At 29.4% G+C, this 24,590-nt stretch overlaps 1 pseudogene; it reads left to right on the forward strand.

The window, feature by feature from the left end:
- Positions 1-2,631: 2,631 nt before the first annotated feature.
- Positions 2,632-2,750, forward strand: LOC118602460 (annotated as a pseudogene).
- The last annotated feature ends 21,840 nt before the right edge of the window (positions 2,751-24,590 follow it).

Genomic DNA, 24,590 nt, shown 5'->3' on the forward strand with positions numbered 1-24,590 from the left:
TACAGACAAATAGTACTTTTAATCTTATAATAGTTCATTTGTAAGAGTTAACTAATTTATTGAAAGGATGTTTTGTGAAATAAATGATTTCAAAGAATTAACACACATTATCATTCAAATAGATAGCCAACAGCTGAGGACAATTTAGGAAATTTTCTTAAACACGCTTCTCTCATATTATACTCTTTCTTCTATTGCTGAAGCTGTAAGTCTAGGAACTACTACCCAGATTCTTTGCCTACAGAGTCACCTCATTTAAGTTTCATGAATTAAATAAAAAAAAAAAAAGTGAGATCTGGAAGTTAAAAAAAAAAGATAGTAGAAATATTGTTTTTCCTCCAGCATTTTCAGCCAGATGGATGAGCTCAGAAGATAGAATTTCTACAATGGTTTTGAAGCATCCCCTTCTGAATCACTAGCCTGAATATGGCAGAAAGTTGTACACACCAGTAGTAAAATCCTAAAATTCTTTATCTGAATGAGAGGAGCATGTTTCTGATTCTCTAAAAGCTTTTGCAAATCTGAGAGTTCGTGGCATCCATGTTTGACTCTGTTCCTTCAGCCTATTCAGTGATTTTGAAGCAGCGAATTCTTGTGCTAAATCTCACACTTAACAGAGGAATTCTAGAATGGTTTTTGTGTCTCTTATGAAATCATACTAAAATAAATGAATTTGTGTCTGGTACTGTTACACTCCTTATTCAAAAATAATTTATACTATACCTGGGGAGACTATTCAAAAATTATAGAAAAATCAATATGTTAAAAAACACAAAAAAGATGACATAATATGTCAAATTGATATGAGACTGTTTGAGATCATGACAATAAGTTACATTCACATTCTAGATAGTCATTTGAAAGAAATGCCTTTCATGGTGAGCTATCGTTAGAGAAACATTCCTGAGAAAGTCACACTTGGAGAAATGCAAACAATATAAAATAAACAACAACTAAAGTTAGCTTAGTTGTAATAGAAGTTTTATTTTGGGGTTTAGTGGAAGGTTTAACTGGACACATAAAATTATACCAATTAAAAAAAAACATAAACCTCAAATGCAATTCAGATTTTAATACATTATTTTAAGTTTCTGAATTGTCATTTCTGCACTGTGATTTGCACCATCACCATAAGACTCTCCAATAATTAAAATAAATCACTGGAATGTGGAAATTATATTATATTATTATATAGCTTATTATCTTCCTCTGATATTTTTAAATTCTACCATTTGGTTGATCACTTTTCCCCCAACTATACCTTGTCATGATATCTACTACTTAGGATAGTTAGAACACCTTTTTTGAAAAGTATTTTCAAAGTACCCAGAGGAAATTAGGAAGAATAAAGCAGCATCGTGATTTCTACCTTTCTTAGTATCTGCCATAATTAACTCCAACTAAATTATTTTAAAAAATAGACGAGCATGCTCCAACAGCATTCTTCTTTTTAAGACACATCTCTCAGCAACAATTCCTACTTTTCAAACAGTATTGATTTGTGTTGAAAGACAGCTTGGTTTTCATCCAACTGTTATTTTTACATAACAGTGTACTTTCTTTCTTAAAGTACAGCTGACTAAAGGATATAGTGGTAGGGACTCCAACCTGGATTATCAACTCTAAATTCCCATTAACTCCAATTTTTCTTTTAGCTATCTGTGCTTCATGGGGAATGACTGCTAAGGTCCTTTCTTTATATCTTTTCTCACAGTTACAAAAAAATCTTTTCTTTTTTAGTGAACTCTTCCAACTCATATCCCACTATTGATTTTTCCACCAGTCATTCACTGCGCTAATGCTGTGTACCAGATGGTATAAAATGGCTAAACGTGTATTTGCTGAATGAACATAAGGAAAGCTGTCACTTGGTTAACTTCTCTTTTATTACTAGAATTTTGCCATTAATGATTAGATTAAAAAATGTTCGATGAAAATAACAAGACCTAAACTTTTTGTCCTTTCTAATATAAAATAGTTAACTTTTTATTCTCATTGTGGAACTCTTTGCTGAGGCCAATATTTTATTGAGTGACATCTTTGCTTTCTATTATTAATATTTTATTAGACAGATAATACTCATATTTCTTTTTTCCTCAGATTTTCCAGCCTTCCTTTCTTCCTTCCTTTCTTCCTTCCTTTCTTCCTTCCTTCCTTCCTTTTTCCTTTTCTGATTTTTGCATAATAATTACACAATTTCAGTGATTATTATCTCAACAATATGCTTTTGTAATTTCTTAGTTATGTTTGGCATATTTGGTGAAGAGAATATTTTCTTTGTTTTGTCAATGAGTAATGTGCAAGGATGTTATATCAAAATTGAAAAAGTGAGGGACAAATGTAATTTTTGAAAATATCACTTGGGCAAATGAAATTTTACTTTCAACGCTCAAAACTTCTGACATTTAGGTTTTAAATAATGCCAATTGAGGCTTCATTTTACTTCCATAGAAAGCCAGAGATAATATACATTAATTTTTCAACAGGAAATTGTAAACTCACATGTTCTCTGATGGCATTTCTGTTTTTCAGGGCTGCTGTTACTGGAAAAGTTTATGTTTTCTATTATTATTTTTTTAATCTTATTTTATTTTCAGTTCACTTGGTTCAGAGATTTTTTAAAAATATTTTGTCTATGGCCATGCTACCCTGAGCAAACCCAATCCCGTCTGATTGTGGAAGCTAAGTAGGGTCAGGCCTGATTAGTACTTGGATGGGAGACCACCTAAGAAGACCAGGTGCTATAGGCATGAAAAAATAAAATAAAAAATAAAATAATGGATTGTAAGCTGACAAGTTCCTTTAAAAAAAAAAAAGAAAGAAAAATTTAACTCCTCATTATAGTGTTAAACCAACAAACCATTCTACATTTAACCTGTAAAAACATCAATGACAGCCACAACAAAACTAAATGTTATATTGTAGGAACATATTGATAGTATACTGAGGTAGCTGAAGTCTATCAAACATTGTAATAAAAAAAATTATTTAAAATATGAGTACAACATTGGCAGGCAATCATCTCTCCTAAAATGACAAAGATATTTTGGGGGATATTATGTGCTAAATGGAAATAAATAGTTGTTTTCATGAACAGTTGGAAAGAAAAAAATGTACAAATGTAATATTCCCTCAAAACTTTGAACTGAATTATAATTTTATTTTTTAAAATAATATGTATTTAAATTCTTTGAACTGAAAATCTGTTATTTTTTTTTTTCCCTTCATTTAGGACACTGACACTTAAGGAAGAGTAGTGTCCAAGGATTGTAATGTGTTTTTCCTAATGCTTTTTTAAAACTCTACCTTGTAATACTGAAACTAGTAAAATCTTCCTGAATGTTCTCTCCCGGACTTTAGGCTCATAAATTGCCCTCTCTTGGCTTTTCAGCCTTTGCCTGACCTTTGGCAACTACATCTCTCAGAGGTACTCTTTCCAGTGTCTATCCATTTTTCTCTTAGGCAAGTCCTCTCCTCCACTTTTATCTCACTGAACTGACTCTGTTGGCATTTTTTCACAACTAACTCTTGTCAATTATTAATAACATTGATTAAATATTTTGTTTTGAATGTTTGTTGTTAAATTTGGTTGCTGATAACATTTTAAAGTTATTATAATCCTAAATATTTAGTAAATGTTCACCTTTCTGAAATAAATGTGACTATAAATGCCAATTTTTACTTCTTTGTAGCTCCCATATTTTATCACACAAATGTAAATAATTTGGTAAATGTGCATGCATTCAATAGTTTTATTAATTATAATTAATAAATTTTATTTAAGGTGTATACTCCTGGTAAAGACAGTAAAGAAGATTATTAAAGAAAATAAACATTGTTTATAGCATAGTTTTCTAAACTAAGATTGAAGGTTTTAAGCACAAAATTCAAAATAGGTCAAATATTAAGGAATATATTTGAAAAAATAATTTTTCCAACATAAAAGCACAATATGAGAAATGCTATACTTGTAAAATGTATTAAGTGAGAAACATATCTACTTGTATAATTTAAACCATTAAAGAGGAGTTAATCCTGTCAGCAATTGTTGAAAAATATTCATGTTCAATAATTTGATATTAGAGACACTACTAATATGCTTATAATAATTTTAAAAGTTTATGATTCATTACCCAATTAAGAGTGTTAACTAATAGTTAAGAAATATTAGTTACCACAGCTAATATTTATTGGGTCCTTAATTAGAGTCCTGTGTTACTTTAAGTGATTTACATGTTTTCCAATTTTTTCTCTTAAAAAAAAACTTCAAGGTATAGAAAATATATATTAATTTTACAAGTGAATAAATTGAGGCTTAGAGAATTTACTGAGAATGAGACTTATACTCTTAACTGTCACTGGTCTTTTACTTTAATCAAATGGAAAATAGTGTACTCTGAAAACAGGTAAGATTGAGAGCTAGACAAAGACTATCTGTTAATTAAAGCCCACATGTAAGAGTTAGCATACTCATATTTACCAGCTATTGATAATGTTATGCAGTTTTCTATAATGGCAAAAAAATAAATCATAACAATGTTTATAGTCAAACAGGCATTATATAACAAAAATTGTCAATGGAATTGTATTTCTGAGACAAAAATAATTTCTTTTTATTTATTTCTGATTTTCAAAATTGAATCACTGGGATTCATTTAATTAATACAAGAGTTTATCTTATTTCAAATGCTAAGACATCATAAGAAAATAAACAAAGAATCTCATTAGCGTGAACTTTGTTTGAAAGGTATAGACCTTTCATGGAGGTTTGGAGGCAATGAATTCTTCTAGGGCATTAGAACAAGTGAGAACAACTGAAGAGGTGGTAGGACATTGGCAGAGATGCTGCGATCTCCAAAATTACTTTACCTACTGTGCTATTTTGTTAGGTCTGGCCCTATTTAAGACCACATAATGCAAATGAGATTAGCACTCTACATTTATCTTTTCTCCCTCCTTAGAGTATAACTACCACATAAACAGTTTCCAATGTTGCTTCTGTCTATATGTTAGGAAGAATTTTTTCCTGAATATTGTTCTCAATATGGCAGAACAGACTGGTTCAAAGCAAAGTTTTGATGAAATGTTTTCTCAGGAAAATCTGTTTCTGCTTCTAAGAAACTGCCACCTACAACCATCTGTGGTTTTATGTTCCTTGCCAAACTTTTCTGTTATCTTTATGTAGATACTGTCTTTGTCTCTTTTGTGTCATCCAAACATGGTAAGCACATGTATCAGTTACATTCTTTTGTTAAAAATGTTTAACCATCCTACTAAATATTATATTGCACGTTTACACACACACACACACACACGACATACTTTAACATATTAGGAGCTATATCACTCTAGCAAATTTATCCAGACAAGCTTAAAACTGTTCTAAACATTCTTATCCCCAACATCGGCAACAGTGGTTTATATAAGGGTTATGGATCAAAAAATAAACCAAGAGGCAGGGAAAAGAGATGGATAAATTATATAATATGTCCAAATGTACTTCTATCAGAATAGAATGTATTACATGGCAGATCAGAAATGCTGGAAGTAATTACTCGCAAGTTTCCAGAATTGAAGAAAGACATGTGTTCTTCAGTAAAAACACATGCTGATGTCCAAGCAAGATAAATAAAATAAATACTCAACTTGAAAGTGTAGAAAAACCAGAGAACATTTAGGAAAAGTGACAAAAATCTATTTGATACAAAAAAGTAAAGATTACCCAACAAAGAAAAAATAGATTGCTTCTTTCAGCGATAACAGGGTAACCCATATCAAACTAATACTCCTACTCAGAACAGCTAAAAATCTAGCTTATTATCATTATCCCTATTATTATGTACAACAACAACAAGAAACCCTTTGTGAGGCAATGGAAAGCAACCAATTTAGAGAGAACTGGAAGGACAAAAATATATAGGAAATAAAATGACATGATTTTGACATTTTTTCTGCTAATTTTCTTTTTTTTTGAGTATTTTCTGGTTATCGATATAGACTACAATAGCTAACTAGGAAAAAACAGCCTAGAATTTAGGGCAGTTACAATGGCCCAGGGAGAGAGACCTAAATTGAAATTTAGGACTAGCATAAGATAACTGAGGATCTGAGGACCAAGATCCTAGGAGAAAGGGAGCTGCAGGAAAACAGATTCATCATATAGAACACAATTTTCTTAAGGCATCTGTCACTTCCAAAGTTGTGCGTGTGTGTGTGTGTGTGTGTGTGTGTGTGTGTGTGTGTGTGTTTAAAGGGTAGTGCTAAAAGAAATCCACCATAAAGAAGCAGTTTTAAATTAAAACAAAAAATGAAAAGAGAGAAAGAGAAAGAAAAAACAGAGTTGTCTTAGTTTTTCTTAGCAGGAAAAAAAAAAAAATGGTTAGATAGAGATAATAAGCCCCTAAGAAAAATCTCTAGCTTTTAGGCAAGATTCTGAAAATTATACTTTAAAAGTGCAAGCAAATCAGTCTGGATGGAGGTAATATACCCATTCTCTTTCAGCCTTCCAAAAGAAATATAAATATCCCCTAGAGAAAGATAATTACTATTTTTTTCTTACATATGTTTGTGGTAATAGTAAGCTATTATTACAACATCATTGTGTAATAAAGTACACCAAAACTCAAAGCCTTGAAATAACAGTCACTTATTCTTATGCTCATAAGCTCCAATGTCTACAGTTTTCCCTTTTCTTGGCTTGTTTCAGTTGGTCATGACTACTGACCATTGGTTGGATTTAAGTCTGATCGACATTTTTTTGTGTATGCATTCATAATAATGTTAGAAGCAAAAGTCAGTAAATTATACATAAAAGGACTTTTAAAACTTGTATTCATAACATATTTGTGAATGTTTATTGGGGAAAGTAGTAACATTATTAATTACAATTTCAGTGTCAGAGAAATTTGTTCTATCTTTAGTAGGAGAAACTAAAAGCCAATTACACATGCTGAAAAATAATGCAATTTACCAATTTTCACACTAATTTAACATTTTTAAAACATGCGGGAAAATAGAACTGTATGTTAGAAAACCAAAAAAAAATATGTAGAAAAATACATGTAAGAGATCCAAAAATATAATTATAATTAATATTTTTAGAAAATAAAAAGGGAGAGATGAAGAATACTATGGAAATTCTAGCATTGATTCAAAAACTGAATTAATATTCATACAGTATGTTGGACAGAACAAAAAGTAAGACAGGACAATATATTGTATTCAAATAGAGTCATAGAAAAAGAAAAAAAGGTCTAAATAAAGAAAAAAGCGAAAGAGATATATGGACATGTTTTAACATATATTTAATCAGAATCGGAAGACAAAAAAAAAATGTGAGAATGAGCAGAAGTATAATTTGAAGACATAATGACTGAAATTTAAAAAAAAAAAAAAAGATGTGAAGCTAAAAAACAGAAATGTCAATCATCTCCAAGCAGAAAATTAATTATAGGCATATCGCAGTGTGTCTTAAACCTAAAAATCAGCCACAGAATTTATTCTACTTCTGTTTAGGGTACAAAGCTTGAAAGGATAATAACTCTTGCCATAATAACAAGAAAAAATTGACTACTCTAAATCATAATTTTTGAACCAATCAGAGTTGCAGAGCAACTTAATATTCTGAAATCTAAGGAATGGCAGGCCCCTCTAGAAAAACCAGGATATAAGCAATTATTCACCTGTGGCAAAGAATGGCAGGGAACCGTACAAGTTTCAATAAAATAGTTCAAAAGAATCTAGTTAAAATGTTTATCAACTGTTAATTTCCAGGTATGGGCTAGCATAAGAACATAGAAGCATTTGAAACCACAGATACAGCTATTCATCTTTGTGGATATCCACGTGGTGCTTACAAAAAGGACTAGAAAACTGATCATAGACTGGCGAGGGTTCACTAGATGATATAACTATAAGGAAGGAATCAGCCTTTGCTACAGGAAACACATAGACTTCTACACAGACCCTTATCCATCATGAATTAAAAGTCTTAATGCGGTCACTGACAGGGCCAGGGTGAAGAATACCTGAGAGAGAGTTGAAGAAAAGTAAACCTCAACTCATAGAAGTAAGATAGGAAAGAATACTGGACCAGTGATCTCATGCCAATACCATTACAAATCTAGCTCTGGGGAAGGAGCAGAAAATACTTTCTACCATAATGACTACTAAATATATAAATTATCTTTATATATAATGGGAAAAAAGACATGGCCACTGAGAATACCCCTCTCTTGAGACCTGGCATATGTTTGGACACATAATACAATCACCTCTGACCCTCACTAACAGTCTGGAAAGGGTCAAGTAACAACAAAACCGGTCCAACACTGTGGAAGGAACAAGAGTGAGTAAAGTGACCACCTCTGTGGGGTGAGCACTGAAACCTAATGTTAAGGGTCAAAGTAATCAACACACTTAGCACTTAAACCAGATGCACAGATGTCTCGGATGTTTATATTACCATCAAGGAATTTAATATGACTATTAGTAATATATTAAATGCTGTAGTGAAAAAGATAGACAATGTGCATTAACAAATAATGAATTTAAGGCAAGAAATAAAAACTAAAAGAAAGACTCAGATGGAAATGCTAGAAAAAAAACAGATCAACAAACATGCATGAGAAAAAACATGAAGCATGCCCGACTTAGATAAACTCATAAGTAGATTTAATTGACATTTATAGAAAACTCTACCCAACGACAGATTACACGTTCTCTTTAAGAGTGCATTAGTCATCCACATATTCTATGTGATAAACACATCTCAACAAACTAAAAAACAAAAAAACAAAACAAACAAAAAAACCCCACCGACTTAAAATTATATAAATAACATTCCTTGGCCACATAGAATTAAGCTAAAATACAATACTAAAAAGATAAACTTGATAATTATAAATATTTGGAACTTAATCATATTACTAATAACCCATGGTCCAAATAGAAATTTACAAGTGAAATGAAAAAGTATTTTCAATTGTATGAAATGAAAATGAAAATTCGCGAGACATCTAAAACACCAATAGACGCAGAAAAGCACTTGCAAGATTCAACATTTATTAATCTTGTAAAATGCTCAGGAAATTCAAAGTTAAATGGAACTGCTTTAATGCAATAAGAGGTATTTACAAAGATCTCCATAGATAATATCATACTTAATGATGGAAGACAAATTTTCTTGCCCTATATTTAGTAATAAAACCAGAATGTCCATTGTAAGCATACCTAAACAATAGCCTTAAATTCTCATGAGTGCAATGAGGTAACAAAAGAAAAAGACAGAGAGATGGAAAAAGAACAAAGCTGGAACAAAAGAAACATAGCTGTCAATGTGTAAATTTTCTAATAAATATGCATTTTTTAAAAAAATAGTAAATGAATTTAGTAAGGATGCAAGATATAAGATTAATATATAAAAGTTAATGGTATTTCTCAATATTAATAATGAATAATTGATAATTTAAAAAGAAAGAAGTATAATTTGCAAAAGCTCACAAAATCATTTAAAAGTTAGATATAAATCTAACAAACATGCAAGGTCTATATGCTGAAAAGTATATAGAAATAAGAAAATATATAAATTCATGGAACTCAGGATTTTCAAGGTGTTAATTTTCTCCAAAATTATTTAGAAATTTAATACAATCTTAATAAAAACCTGAGCAAGATATTTTGAAGAAATGAATGACTGTTTTTAAAATATGTATAAGGAGCAAAGGAATAGGCCAATCAGAATAATTTTTAAAAATAATTTTTAAAGAACAAATTTGGAAAATCATGCTATTTGACTTAAAATTAAATCTAAAGCTACAAAATCAAAACAACATGCCAAAGTAGAATTAGTGACAGATCAGTAGAACAGAATAGACAATTCAAAAATAAACACACTTATGTAAGGCGATTTAATTTTCAATAAAAATGTCAAGGTAATTTTATGGGAATTTAGTATGTTTAATAAATGGTGCAGGAACAATTGAATAACCATTGTAAATATGTGTGTGTATTTATATGTGTGTGTGTGCGTGTGTGTGTGTGTATATATATATATATATATAATATGCAGATATATGTGAATAATATATATGCATATATCTGTGTGTGTATAGTAACCTAAATATAAAACATAAAAACATTACTTCAAAGATTCTAGAAGGAGGTCCTATTATTTATGGCCTCAGTAATACGAAAGTTTCTTGAACATTGCAAAAAAGCATAAAAAAAATTTACAGGTTTTCCTTCATCAAACCTAAAATTGTTTTCTCTTGAAAGCCTATTTACAAATGGGAAAAGATTTGAACATCGACTTCATTGACGAAGATATAAGCATGTTAAGGAAGCACATTAAAATATACTCAACACCATTAGTAATTAGGTAGTGAAAATTAAAAACCATATTGTAATAGCTCTACAGAACTTTATGATGGATAAATTAAAAGAAATAAAAAGAAACCTACAGTATCAAGTGCTGGTGAGAATGTTAATATCAACTGAAACTCTCATATATTTCAGGTGGAAGTGTGATTTTTAGGTTGTAGAGTTACATTTCAAAGCAGTTTGATAATTTCTTATAAATCTATATGTACACTTACCATGTAACCCAGAAATCTCACTCTTAAGTATTTATCCAACCAAAATGAAAGTGTATATTCACACTAAAAGTTGTATGCAAATATTTAGAGTGGCTATTTCAAAACTAACAAAATTTGAAAACAATAAAATTTTCTTTACTTGGCGAATAAATTAATATACTGCAATTCCTCCATATAATGTAAAACTACTTGTCATTAAAAAGAACCAACAGATTATATACACATTACCATAGATGATTTGTACATGCATTATAATGATTAAGATAAGTTAAACTCAGTTACATCTTATATTGTCTTTATTTGACTTACTGAAAAAAAAAAAAAAGAACTGTGTGGACAGAATACAGATCAACTATTGCCACAATGCGTGTGTTCGGGGGTGTTACATTAGCTACAAATGGTTATTCAAGTAATGAAAATGTTCTGTATCTGGTTAATGGTGATGGTTAAATGACTGAATTCGTTTGTCAAAACTTATTTAATAACAGACTAAAAATGATGAATTTTACTCATGGTAATTTACAACTCAATAAAACCAATAAAAATTATTTACACCAAAAGACTACAATAAGGTGACAACTGAGTTATCATAAGGGTTAGAGGCCAGAATACAATGAAATAATATCAATGCAGTAAAAAAACATATTGTTAACCTAGAATTTTATACCCAGTAAAATATAAGAAGATATAATAAAGGTTTTATTTTTACCATTAGAATTCTATGTATAAAATATGTGAGAACATACATATGACAATGTAAATCGTATATAACTATAAAATAAAATATAAAGAACATAAATATAAAATAAGTAAAGTTTCTCATCATTTGGTGGAAAAATTTAAACATTATTTAAATGAATAATTTTTAAAGGTTATGCATTTTTTGATGTCTGTATAATTCACTGTTTAAATTTTCAGTTAGGATATTAGCTCCATACGGTGAGGGAAAACCTGACCCAAAGAGTTAAACATTAGATAATTCTCTTAGGTGCTTTTTAGTGCATATGAACTCTTTATTAAGTGTTTCATGAAGCCCAAAGATGAAAGATAATTATTTCATTTTTTCCTTTGGGTTTATTAAAGATATCTATCTTTTTTACTTATAGAGAAGTTTATGAAATAAAAGAGTAATGAATCAATAGAAAATATACCATGGCTATAAACTATAACATAGAACCATTTTAGCCACAATTAAATATTATCATAGGCAATTCTCGAAAAAGGATTAGGAAAAATCGATGAAATTAAAGCCATTTCGGTTTACTATTTAAAATGAAAGCAGTGAATCATCTATCTATGCTAACATTATATAAAAAAATTATATTTAAAGGCAGCAGTTATGGTTTTTATATCTATATTTGTAAAAATAAATTGATCACTTACAACACTGTTTCTCAATTACTCTGGGTTCTATTGGAAGACTGCCTGCTACACAGTAGGATTGTTTGCATGTATGAAGGTTGGAAATTTAAAATGCTTGCTGGGTGGTTTTAGAGACATATGTGAATGACGTCTACAAAAGACTCTCAGAAATTTTAGTGTTTATGGTGGAAAGTATAGAAACTATTAAACTTAATAAATTTATTTCAAAATAATATATTTAAGAACTTCTAGAAATATTACTTTTTATTTAAAAGAACATAAGATTTTATGTCAATATGAATGGAACTGAATTGTGATATCAACTTACAACTAATGATGAATACTTGATCACATAAACATGATTTGCTGATGTGTTTTTTAAGTCTACATTGAACTTTTTAAAATTAATATATATATAAAATTATATAAATATAATGTATATAATTTATTGTTGTTGCCTTGGCAAGATGATATACATATATGCTTCAAAATAAGACTCAATCAAAAGAGAAAAGAGCCTTCCTTTATAAAAAAATATTTACTTACTTATCAGTTGGTTCTAAGCCTGGCAAAACAAAGTGCTATGGTTTTAGTGGCAGAAATGTTTTATGCTATAATCATTATATAATGGAACAAGCAACTTAAGAACTCCACCTGATATTGTGATTGCAAATATTAAACTTTCTTAAATATATTGAATATAAAAATCTATGTGTTAAAAACATAATGTAATAATAAAAGTTGCAAAAAATAACCTAAGAAAAAAAACTATATATATATATACATATATATATATGGAAAAGTAATAGGTATATTATCTTTATGGCATTTACATATTAGTAAAAAAGTAAAAAATGTTATAAAATAAATAATTAAAAAGAAATTAAATATATGACATATTTTTTATCAAAAAAAAGTAAAGTGAAATAATTCAAAATAAAACTTACTGAGAAACACTTTTTTAAAAATTTATTTGATGAAGATACAGGAAAATGAGTAATTTGGTTGCTATAAAAAAATAGACAAAACTTTATGCAGTAAGTTTTAAAAGAAAAAATACTAACATTTTAATGCACTAACCCAGTCTAGCAGATTCCAGTTAAACTACCTTTGAAGCCCAGGAAAAAATCTTACTTGATCATGATGTGTGATACTTTAATGTGCTATTAATTTTGAGTCGATAATGTTTTGTTGAGGATTTTTGCATATATATTCATTAAGGATTTTGGCCTATAATTTTATTTTCTTGTATTGTTCTTGTATAACTTTGGTATCAGAGTAATATTGGCCTCACAAAAAGAGTTTGAAAGTGTTACTTTCTCTCTAAAATGTTAGAAGAGTTTGACAAGAATTGGTATTAAATTTGGTAGAACTTACCAGTGAAGCCAACTGGTCGTGGACTTTAATTTTGGGGACATTTTTGATTACTGATTTAATCTCCTTATTTGTTATCAGTTTGTTCAGATTTTCTATTTCTTCAGGATTCTGTCTTAGCAGGTTTTATGTTTCTGGAAATTTATTTGTTTCTTCTTGGTTATCAATTTGTAAGTATGTAATTGTTTATGTTAGTCTCATAATTTCTTTTTATTTCTTTGCTATTAGTTATATTTATTCTTTCATTTATGATTTTAAATCTCCTCTGTTATTTTTTTACTTAGTCTAGGTGAAGTTTTGTCAATTTTTTTTTTTATGTTTTCAGAATACCAGTGTAAGTGTATTTATCTGTTCCATTGTTGTTCAAGTCTTTATTTTATTTATTCTGTTCTGATCTTTGTTATTTTTTCCTTATGATAACTTTGTGCTTAATTTGTTCTTTTCCTAGTATTTTGAGATATAAAGGTAGGTTATTCAAGATCTTTCTTTGTCTTAATGTTATCATACACCTTTCTCTTAGAACTGCTTTTCTTTTATCCTATAAGTTTTGATATGTTCTGTTTCCATTTATGTTTGTTTTAAGATTTTTTTTTGTTTTGATTTGATTTTCATCTTCCATTCTTTTTAAAAAAATTCTTTCTTTTTTCTTTATTATTATTATTTGCATATAGGAAACACTTCATCAGGTCACATAATCATTACACTGAAAAAAACTGCTCTATGGAATACCACCCCGCCTCGAATTTAATTGACTTAGGAAATAATTAGCATATCTTTATTAAGCAAGTTCCACTCTCAGAGTTCTCTCTGCCCAACCATCCTTGGGTACCTACATAATATTTATTTTTAAAGTTTGTTTAGCATATCTATATTACCATCACTTGTCAAATATTTCATTGTGAAAACATATTTCTTAACAATTAAATACATAATGGAAAGATATGATTAGACATTTTCAGGTCTTGCAGTGTTTAAAAATAATACACAATAATAGAGTTACAAGAAGGGTGGTGGCATCTTTCAATTTACTTTTGTATTTTATTTTTTCAAACATCTCTAAAGTCTGCCGAAGTCTTATTCTATAAATGCATCAGGCATGAGACAAGATTGTGAATTTCTTTCATTTTTATATTTTATATACTTATTTCATTTTCATTCATTAATTGTGTATTTATTTTTATAACAACATTATATAACATTCTTGAACCACCCACACAAAAACTAGAACGTTACCAAATCCTTCAGCTCTGTTTCTATGTTCTTCTCCAATTCATTCTTCTGCCTCCCTTCCAGAGATAATCACAACTCTCGATTAGATGTTCTATTTCTATCACTTCTAAAGTTATGTTTCTGTTTTGGTGCGCTTTTTTTGTTTGTTTGTTTAAATAGTTAACAACTCTGATCTGACTGTTTTCCTTCCTGCTTTAGAGATGTTTGAAGAAAGTTAAACTCTAGTTGAATATCTAATGGAATCATCCAAAAATATGTATCATTCGGTGAGTTTAGCTGGGATTGCTATATACTAATTAGACGTATTAGAATGAACATCTCTCAGAAAGTCATTATTTGGGATTATTTATCATACAACTGTGGACTTCAGATGCACTAAAGAATGGGAGCAGAGCATACACCATTCCAGCCCTACTGACTTTCAATTTTAGCTGAGGCAACCTAATTTTTTTTTAGATTCTTTGTGCTTTTGACTTGTGTATTAGCTGCTGTCATCCTGAAAAAAATAATTCACCTCATATAATGTTTGAGAACATCAAAAGTCACATCTGAGTGATGAAAGCTGAGATTCTGCTGCTGTAAACGATGCTATATTTTTTTCTAAAGTTAAATAAACTGTGCTTGTCTTGCTTGTTGTACCTGGTGAGTTTTGTTAACAATTCAAACTAGAAACTCACTCTAATGGCTGAAAAACATTACCACATTATTATCATTATTATTATTATTATTATTTTTCTTTTTATTATTGATTATTGTTAAGCATTAGAAAAATAATGTTCTTTCAGAATTGTATTACTACAACTCATATAGATTAATGCATGTATTTAAGATGCATTCATTTGTATTGCTTATAATATACTAGTGCGAGTGTATGTCTAAATAAATAAACCATTAATTGCTGTCCATATCCATGAGTCTTTTTTATTTGTAATATGGCTCTCAACTTTTTCTGATTTACTATATTTAGCACGATGATCTCAAGATACATCCATGTTGTAGCAAATTGCAATATTTCATTGTTTCTTATGTTTGAGTAATATTCTATTGTATATGTACATCACAACTTCTTTGGACATGAATTACAAATTCTTATTTTGGGAAGCAGCCTCAAGTTACAGATTTTTTTATCTTTAGCTGAGGTTATTTGTTGTTGTTGTTGTATTTTTTTGTTTATTTCCTCATGCTTGTGTTTCATGGATCAACACAGATGTTGTCAGACAGAATTGGATTCTTTATCTGCTTCTTTCTATTTTTATATGCTTCACCATCTCCCGAGGCCATAGTTGCTCCAAATCAGTGATCTGATTCACAAAGAAAGTTTCCAGTTTTTCCATCTCATAACTCTACAGTGACTGCACCTTCTCCCATCTTAGAAACAATGAAAAGGGCACTTACTCTTTATAGATGCTTTGCTCTATAAGTGAAATCCTACCAGAATATAACTGCTCCTCTTCAGTCTCTACTGCTTTCAGAAAATTGCTTTTTCTATTGTGTTCAGAAGTAGATTATATTTATGGAAGATTCTGTCCAGAAGGATACCACTCAACTTTACTGGAAGAGAAAGTCACAGTATTCTACTACAGATATTTAACTTACTAAAGTGACACAGCTCTATTTTTTCTTTCACATGTGCGCGTGCACACATACACAATTAATCTTTTGATTCTGAACTATTTTTATCTTCAACAAACAACACTAAAACAATTTTAAAACAAAAAGCAAAAACAAAAACAAAAACAAACAAAAAAAGAATATAGGCTTTTTAAAGAAAATTTTCTTAGTCCATTTAAGGTATACTTCCTATTTTCTTTATTTATGTCCTTCAGCAATTTATTTAAAGCAGACTTCTCAGTGGTAAATTTTACACATTATAAATGTTTTTAAATTGCATTTATTTTTTATTGTGTTAAGAGCACTTAATATGAACTTTATCAATTAATTTTTCAGTGTACAATACAGTACTGTTAACTTTAGACACAATGTTTTACAACAGATTTCTAGATCTTACTCATCTTACAAAACTGAAACTTTATGTTGATTCATAAGGAATTGCATTTATTTTTGAAATATGATTTTTCTAGATACACAATTATATTTTAAACATTTACCCTATGTTCTCACTTTGTAAATGTTATTCTATTATATTTTAGGTTCCATTTTTGTTGTTATTGCCACACATGTGTTCATTGCAACAATATTCTTTAAACTAATTATTATGTCTATCCCTCTGATTGATATAAAAATCTCTGTATTCATTGCTCTTAAGTTTCAGAAAGCTCAGAAGTTAGGAATTAATAATTACTATTTTATTCTGCCTGTGATATAATAAGATTGGGGGGGGTCTGTAGAGTCATGTTTATCATCAGTTCTGGAAAATCTATAATCATATTTCCTTAGTTTTTTTCTCTCCATTTTCTCACTCTTTTAACTGTATGGGTCTTCAATCAGATGTACAATGACACCTCTGATTTTTTTTTTCTTTTAACTTCTCTCTCTCTCTCTATCTCTCTCTCTCTCGTGTGTGTGTGTGTTGATATTCTCAACACTTTATGCTGCTTTATGAATGAGTTTTTGATATGTTTCTTCTATTTCATCATTTATCACATAATCTGTTTTTTTTTAACCAATCCTTCGAACTTTTCTTATTTAACAGTATGTAGAGCACCTCTAGAAATTCTTTGTTTTCTTTTTTTAGGTCTCACCCGTCTGTCATTATCGATAGTTTCTTAGAATATGTGTGGCTTTTTAATTTAGTTCATTATTTTTACAACTATTTTATAAATAAAAACTTTATTTCTGAACATGACACATACAGTATCTGCTGTCTTTGGAGTTTAAATTTCTTGTTACTGCTTTCTGTGTCTCTCATTCATAGTGGCTTGATTTTACCAAAGTTCGTTGGTATTTGGGAAGTTATAGTTTGTAGATTGCATTTTTGTTCCAAAATTTTTCCTGTATTTAGATTACTTTTATATGACTAAATGCCTCATGAGAACAGAATATATCTCTCCATTTCTTTGATATATGGCTTGGCCATTTGACTTATTTCGTACAGTTGTTTTTGGGTAATGTGATGCAGTGTCAGTTTTGAGCTCCTGCCTTTAAAGAACATGATGTTTCTATTTGCTTTCTTACACTTTACCATTTCCATGATAAAACTATTCCTCATATCTTCTAGTGATTCCAGGAGAGTCACAGAACAATACCTCAGTTTATTCTCAAAATTGATGCTCAAAGCAAAGCCACGCTGCCCACCATGTTGACTCAAATCTGAAAAAGAAATTTCTCAGCTAATCTACCTTCTAATGAACATGATAATTAATATCCATTATTACGTTGAGTTTTGCATTGTTTTTATTTGTATCATTAGTAAGCGATACTCGATACTCATAACACCTCCCAAAAGTGCCCTCTCTATAGGGGACTCAATCTTTTTTTTCCTAGAACAATGGCCATCAAATTTAGAATAAGAACTACCATGTGTATTTAAGGTGGTCTCTGATATCAAATGTACCTCACATAGCCACCGGTGGGATCAAAATATTCTCAAGTCTACTGTAATTCATCACCTAACCTTATCTAGCCTCTCACTTATTTAAAATGTTTGAAAATACTACTTATTATTTTATACTTTATATAAATTTACAAATTTTTTTCTAGAAGAATAAATTCAAGAATCATTTATATTTCTAGCATGTGATTGTCATTCTCTCCAAGTTTTTTGGAGGGATTGTGTTCCACTAATTACTTCTCATCCTTCATAATGATCTTTGTTGTATGTTAAAAAGAAAGGAAGAGTAGGACAAATGAAGATAAAGATCTCCATTTAAGTGGTTTTCTCCCTGATTGTGGCTCAATAATACAACAGATTTCTAGATCTTACTCATCTTACAAAACTGAAACTTTATGTTTTATAAAGATTTTGTAATGACTTGAATAAAAATAGACTACAACTTGAAAGAGTATTTATCAAATAAATTCCTTAAAAAATGGATAGATATTCATATAGACATATAATTTTATTTTATTCTTATTTACATGTATAATTTGTATAATTATTTGCTTAGAGTTTACATAAACTGAAATAATTTACCTTATTTAACATAAATGTCAGTTTAAAATATCTGCAGATTTAGAATCTTCAGAATTTTGTTTGATAATGTATTTTTATATGTATACACAATTTTAATTCTAAGATTGTATTTTGATATGAGTTTCTAATTTCACAGTGTGCATGTTGAGAAAAGCCTATCTTTATCATAGAAGAAATCACTCAGTTTTATTATTTATATTTAATTAAGTAGTCTTACCAGGAGTCTTAATTTTATTTCAACATTTTCAGATGCAGCAAAACTTAGTACCACAGCTAATCATTTTAAATAAATGGATTTTTTTTTCTTACTTGTGATTTGAAAGCAGCTCAACATCCTAAAGTAGAATTATTTTGGGGGGAAAAATTTCATGCATCTTTACCAAATTTAATTATTAATATTTGATTTTAAATGCCCTGACAGTTACTAGAACTGTGATCAAGGACAAGAGAAAATACAGAGAAAGCTGTATTTTTTAACTATAATAATGGCATAATCAAATCTAAAGATTTCTATATGGTTAATAGTAAAATCCTAATTACCCCATTTAAAAATTGGACATGTATAATAATGTAATGAGCTTAAGATGGCACGAAATATAACTAGTTGTATGTAGATCTTCCTAATTACCTAGGTGGAGATTGTCTTCATCATGAACATAAACATCTAGAATCCTCAAATTATAATACTGATGCCATTTAAATATACACATCTCTGTAATATGCCTATGGGTTAATTTTTGTTGATGAGTTTATTACTCTGATTTCATTGCTTTGAAATGAATTCCTATAGACAAGCACCTGGAAGTAATTACCTGAAAAACTTAACTATATGCACAGGTATGGCTTAGGAGAGCAAAAATATGCTTTAGTTCGTGCAAAATTTAACAGTTTGCCTACTGTGTTATATTACTGAGTTAAGTGAAAATCATCGCACTGAACTTTTAGGATCTAAGGCAAAGCTATAAAACTCAACCTGGTTTATTTACCCATAAATATTTTAGTCTTCATGGTTCTGTCTATATAACTAAGACTGCTTTCCCAGGTAAAGAATAATTTTAGAGAGGAGAAATAAGGATCAATACTCTGTATTGTGGAATATAGTCCTGGCAAGACATTATGATTTTCTGGCCTACATTTAAGTTCTCCAAAAAGAGTAGATTTCCACATTGCAACATTTGTTGTAATTAAATAAGATTAAATACATAAGTGACTTAGTTGACTCCAGGCACATTACAAAAATTTTTAATAATTTCAACAAGTATAATGGCCATTATTTTTTCATTGTATCCATCATAAACCTATGATTATTATCAATGTGTCCCTTACTTCAGGGTAGGTTTCTATTCATGAAACCTATTCTCCTTAATTAAATTTACATATATATCCTACTCTATTCTTTAAAATACGCTATTGAAATAATTCAGTTGTAAATCACACTCACAATTCTCATTAAGCATTGTATACCAACATTATATTTATTTGTGAGAAATTCAATTTTATTTGATGGAGTCAATACCAATATTTTGACTTTGTTATGGCATATTGATAAATACATGTCAATGGATTTTTCATCATTAACCACAATTTCTGAGCTCTGAGTTATTTTACTTTGAAATCAGGTATAAAAATGGTACACATAGATAGAAACATAATTTATTGGGGATTATAATTAAAGATGATTATAATCTCAGTTAACATCTTAAGAACTATAGAAAAATTCCACTATTCCCTAGCCTTTTTGATTTTACTTCATTCACCCTTACTTATGGATCAATAAATATATAATTTTAAACTTATTTGGTTTTAACTTTTTTGAAAGCCTATATTTTATTTTTCTTCTTCTTTTTTTTTTTTTTAGTTTACATTCTCAAGATTCTTCAATCACAAACAACAAAAATGTTTGCTTATTGAATGAAACATGTATTAGTGGTTTAGCAAAAAGTTATTGAACAGCAAAGAGAGTTGAATAAAACGCTGATATACCTGATCTCAGGAAGAACAAAACCTAACTCAGGTCAGCTAATCTCAGCAAAAACAATGCATTAAACAGCTCTTAATGCTGTGCCATCAGACAACCCAGCATTAGATGCCTCTTTTGTTTGAAGTCTCAACAGATGGTTAAAATTTTAGGAAGGAAAGAAAATTTGATTGTATGATCTTGAATTACATGCTACTTTGTATGGTCAGTGAGTTGATGATATTTGGATGAGAATTTGGACTTAAGAGTTGATACTGGAATAATGAAAACTTTTGTTGTTGGGTAGGGTAAATTTATCTTGAACATGCGAAGGATATGGATTAAAAGGGGCAGAAGGCAGAATCTTATGGGTTGCATTGCATCTTTTCAAAATTATATGTTGAAGTCCTAACCCCCTAATACCTTAGTCTGACCTTCTTCAGAAATAGGATCACTACACATTCAATTCGATAAAATGAATCAAACTGGAACAGAGTGAGCCCCTAATTTAATATGACTGGTATCCTTATAAAAAGAAGAAATTCGGACACAGCCATGCACATGCAGAATGTCTGTGAAGACCAAAGTAAAGATGAAGGTGATGTTTTTACATGCTAAAGAACACCAAAGATTGCTAAAACATTACTGTAAACCACATGAGAAGCATGTAAAAAGATTCTCTCACAGCCTTCAGAAAGAAGCAAACTTGCCCAAACCTTGATGTTAAACCTCTAGTGTCCCTTATTGTTTAAGCCACACAGTTTATGGTACTTTTTTATGGCAGTCACCATCTAATATAATTATAATGACTTTTTCTGTTAGAAATTCTAATATAAATTCAGAAAATCAAATCTCCAAATATAATGTTAACTATAGGTGTTTTATACTCTATCGTGTTGAGAAAGTTCTCTCACATTCCCAGTTTTCTAAGCATTTGTATCATGAAAGTCGATTTTATCGTGAAAGTAGACTTTATTGAATGACCTTTCTTCATTACCTGAGATGATGTGTGTTCCTTCTTGTTGTTCTATTAATATGGCATAATACATTGATTTTCTTATCTTAAATATTATTGTATTCCTGCAATAAATTTTACCAAGTAATATTGTAAAAGATTTTTAATATAGTGCTAGATTCAGTTTGTTGAATTTTGTTGACTTTCTTCACATTTCTATTCATAAGAGACATTGATTTGCAATTTTCTTGTGTTGTCTTTCCTTACAGAATACATTTTGAAGTGTTCTCTTCATTTTTGGGGAGAGTTTAAGAGATATTGGAGTTAATTAATCTTTAATATTTAAAAGAATTCACCAGTGAAGCTAACTGGTCTTGGACTTTTTTCTTTGCTGGTAGGTTTTTCTTTACTAACAATTCCTTTATTTCTTATAATTCTTTTGAGATATTTCTTCTTGAGTAAGTTTAGGTAACTTGTAATTTTCAAAAAATTTGAACATTTCTTCTGGATTATCTAATGTTTTGGTATATAATTGTTCATAGTATTTTCTAACAAATCTGTTTACTACCATAATGATAATAGTGATGTCCTCACTTTTATTTCTGATTTTAGTTATTTATACCTTCTTTTTATTTATTATCGATGTACCTAAAAACATAATTTTCTTTAACTTTTCATAGACATAAACTAGGTTTCATTGAATCTATTGTTTCTCTATTCTATGTTTAATTTATCTTTGTTCAAATCTTTATTATTTTTTTTGTTTTGGTAGCTTTCGGTTTAGTTTATTCTTTCTCTAATTTCTCAAAGATAAAGTTAGATTATTGATTTGAGTTTTTTAATGCTTTTCTCATTATAACCATTTCTCTGAGCAGTGATTCTACTTCACTCCACATATTTTGGTATGTTGCGTTTCTGTCTCTAAGTATTTTCTAATTTCTCTTGTAATTTTTCTTTGACATTGATTTCTAAGAGTTTGTGGTTTAATTTCCACATAAGTATAAATTTTCTGGTTTTTCTTCCATTATTTATTTTTAGCTTAATTTCATTATAGTGGGAGACAATATCTTGTATGATCTAAATCATTATAAATTTATTTTGATTTGTTCTTTGGCCTAAAATTGATTTATATTGGAAAATAGAATTTGTGCTTGAGAATAATGTAGTCTGCTTTTACTAAGTAAAATGTTCAATATTTGTTTATTAGAACCAGTTGCTTTATAGTGTCATTCAAGTCCTGTATTTACTTACGGATCTTTGCATGTTCTATCCATTACCGAAAGTGGTATATTGAAGTTCCCAACTATTATTATAGAACTGGTTGTTTTTTCCTTACCTGTGTAAATATTTGCTTCATATATTTTCTGACTTTTATTTTATTCATAAATGTTTATAATTGTTTTATCTTCTAGATGAATTGATATTTTCTTTAGCATATAATGTTATTTTTGAATTTTCTTGACTTTAAACCTATATGACTGATATTATAGCTATCCAACTCCCTTTTGGTTACCATTTGCATGGGATATGTTTTTCCACCTTTCTCATTCTATTTGTCTTTAGATATAAAATGAGAAATTGTAGATAGCATATAGTTCAATTGTGCTGTTTCATGCTTTTTTCCCCAACTTTAATCTTTTGATTGAAGCTTTTAATCCATTTACGTGAAAATAACTTACAAGAAATACTTCTGCCATTTTGTTATTTTTTTCTTTATTATGCCTTTTTATCACTCATTTTCTCCACTACTGCCTTCTTTCCTATTTATTTGTTTGTTTGAAGTTAACCATTTTTTCCTGTTTCCTTTTGCCCATGTACATTGTTTTATCTTTCTTCACCTAGATTCAGTATTTTATTTCTTATTCCAAGTCTACATACTCTTTTTTTAAATTAAAATTTTATGTTTGCAGAGTATGTTTACATTGACAGCAAAACTGGGTGAAAGTTACAGAGATTCCCATAACCCACCGCCTTCCCATAATCAACATCCCCCACTAGAGCAATACATTTTTTAAAATTGATTAGCCTGTGTTGGCACATGATAATCATCCAAAGTCGATATATTACTTTATTGTTCATTCTTTATGTTGTACTTTCTATAGGTTCAGACAAATGTATAATGGCATATATCCTTTACTATGGTATAACGCAGAGTATTTTCACTACCCTCAAAATGTTCTAAGCTTCATCTTGTGTGTGTATATAATAAATATATATTAGATCATATAAATATGTATTAGATAATTTCTTTACATTACCATGATTTTACACCTAACATCCTAAATTTATAATAATCTAGTTTAATTTAATATTGATTTAATTTCAATAAAATCTATATGCATGGGTTCTTTTGAATGTTTTAGTTTCCCAAAGAAAGTCTCTAGTTTTTCTTTTCAGGTCTTAGGCTATCCAGTGTACGTCTCAACTATGATCTTTTACCCGGTTTTCTGAAAGTTGTTAATCTGTCTTACAATGTGTTTGAGTACTCACTGCTTCTCTGGACTGGATGAGTTATGCATTAAGTGAAAGAGAGATAAGCAACATGCATCAGACCTGCTAATAATTCACATATAAGTTAGAACACATGCATAATAATATGAATAAGATCTACTCTGCTCTCTCCAGAACAAGGGAACAGTGTCCCATACTGCAAACATGGACTGGCATCTTCAAGACTGCCAGCAAGCCAGGGAGGGTTGGGAAAAGCGTATCTAAAACTGCCACACAAGTTTTTCACCATAGTTAAACACACTTTTTCTTGATTCAATATTCACTTAGTTACTATAAACTTTGGACTGTTTCTTACACTCTCACAAACTTGGTTCAGACAGTTTACACTAATTTCTCAATATTTTTGTTGAGGAACAGAAATTTGTTGCTGTCTAATACATTATCAAGCTGATATCATTCCCAGAGTTAGTCCTTTTTGAAGATCATTGTCTAACATTTAAAATTCATAGCTTTACAGTTTTTGTTATGCTACATTTAATTTATTTGCATTTTCTTTTTAACTTAATTATATTG

This window comes from Rousettus aegyptiacus, unplaced genomic scaffold (assembly GCF_014176215.1).
Source record: "Rousettus aegyptiacus isolate mRouAeg1 unplaced genomic scaffold, mRouAeg1.p scaffold_m13_p_4, whole genome shotgun sequence".
Taxonomy (NCBI): Eukaryota; Metazoa; Chordata; class Mammalia; order Chiroptera; family Pteropodidae; genus Rousettus; species Rousettus aegyptiacus.